Here is a 2084-nt window from a genome sequence, read left to right as displayed (position 1 = left end):
GCTAAATTACGCTCTCTATTGGCCACATCCATCGCCTTCTCAGACTCGTTGAGTTGCATCTGCTTAGCAGACTGTTCTAAAGTCAACTCTTGCTCTTTCTGTTCTTTCTTCAACTTTTTAATTTCTCTCTGTTTAGATTCTTTTCGCCAATAACGGAAAGAATCAAACATTGCCGGCCGGGCTTTCTTCTTGAACAATTTCGTTTCTAAGTTATCAAGAACTTGAGGTTCAAAACTACCATGCAGTGGCCAACTAAGGACACCATCTTTCTCTGTATAGTGGATCCATACCTCGTTATAAGAGATAGGGCCCACACCAAATTTGCAATATAGATCATAAAGGGGAGTTCCAATCGGAGGAACCGAACACGAGTCCTCCAACTGGGAATCACTGTTGCAACTAAAACAAGACAACATACAATTTTTCCGACTTACCATTTTATAATATGGAACACACAACAGACAAAACACAAACAAAAAGGTGCGCACTCGAACCAAGAACTTAGGCCTACCAAAGCGAACAAATGTATCAATACCCAAACTAAACCAAATGATTATCTTAACCAGAACAACCAGTGATAATCTTACGAAACCAAACCAAACCAAAAACTAAAAGGATTATCCAAACAGGAGCAACCCTTACGAAGTAACCAACTAGCAACCACTTAATACTTAACTGAGGCACTGAAGACGTCACCAAGGAGAAACCCGTCACGTCTCGCCGTACTAAGGACTGCACCTCGGGTCCAAGACAGGGCGACGGTCAAAGCAACGGACCACTGTAGCCATCCGAACGGGAACCCTCGTGGAAGAGAACGTCGGGCCACTTTTGCGATATGCCGGGATCGATGAAGTGGGGCGCCTCCCTCTGGAATCTTCACGCGAAGCTTCTCGAACTCTTCAGGCTTTTGGACCGGTACCGAATGACGTCGCCCCACGTTGGGCGCCAATTGGAGTTCTGGACTTTTTGGTTCCGTCCAGAGGTGTCAGGGATAACACCCGAAGACCCCGGAGTTCTACCTGCCTCGGTGCACAAACAAACAGAAACACGGGCTTCTCGATGGTGGCGTCAAAGACCAAAGGTTTATTACTGCAGGGACACAGAAGTCACAGAAACTACACATGGGCAGTATCTAGGAGCCTGTTCAATTTGTAAAAAGAGGGTTGCTCCTTATATACTGAATATTGGGCTTCAGGCAAATTCTTTACATGTTAGAACATTCCAAAACCTTTGTATCTTAAACAATAAATATTTGGCATTGCACAGGAATCGTCAACAATATCTGATGTCAAAACATTACGAACGAGGGGTTCCCACTATTCCATCATAATCCCATGTCAACTTTTCATGCAAGACCCGGACCGCCTCATCGTAAATTTCGTTACCTCCCCCTAATAAAGGCCCAGAAGGAAAGGAGCAGAGCCAGGTGCAGAAGATAGAACAGTAGGATAAGAGATGTTTGTGGGTCGTAAATGGGCAAGGTTACCAGCTTCGGCCGCCTAATCATGATCAGGCCAACGGACACAAGAACCAGTATAGCAGGACTGGCCTCAGGCTAGGGAGGCCGATCTTGCTGAGTCATGCTGCCACAGCGTTGCTTGCCTAAGGTGCACGTGTCACTAGCAAGGTGAATTGCCTGCTAAAGCCTATGTGTCCTTAATTGAAAGAGGTCATTGCGTGTCCATTGACTATGTGAGGGCAAGGAATACAAAATGGCTTCCGTGATCTAAGATGGATGCCACGGGTAGATCAGAAATGTTTTCATAACAGGAGTGCTCTTGCTCGTAGCATAGCGAAAACACCAGGATATACTAAATGGATCATTTGCGGTTCACTGATACCAAAATCATGTATTTGCGACAATGTTAAAAACACGGGTTCAAATCGTCACGGAACCTCACGGGCACTCTGCCATGCCGTCAGCCTGGATGGAGCCCCGGACGCCAGGGGGACGACCTCCCAAGAGCCAGGGGGACGAGTGCCCGGGACGCATGGAGCCCTTCCCGGTCACTCTGCCATGCCGTCGGCCTGGATGGAGCCCCGGACGCCCGGGGGACGACTGCCCAAGAGCCATGGAGCCCGAC

The sequence above is a fragment of the Lissotriton helveticus genome, chromosome 9 (genome assembly GCF_964261635.1).
Source record: "Lissotriton helveticus chromosome 9, aLisHel1.1, whole genome shotgun sequence".
Lineage (NCBI taxonomy): Eukaryota > Metazoa > Chordata > Amphibia > Caudata > Salamandridae > Lissotriton > Lissotriton helveticus.
This window is presented reverse-complemented; position numbering follows the sequence as displayed.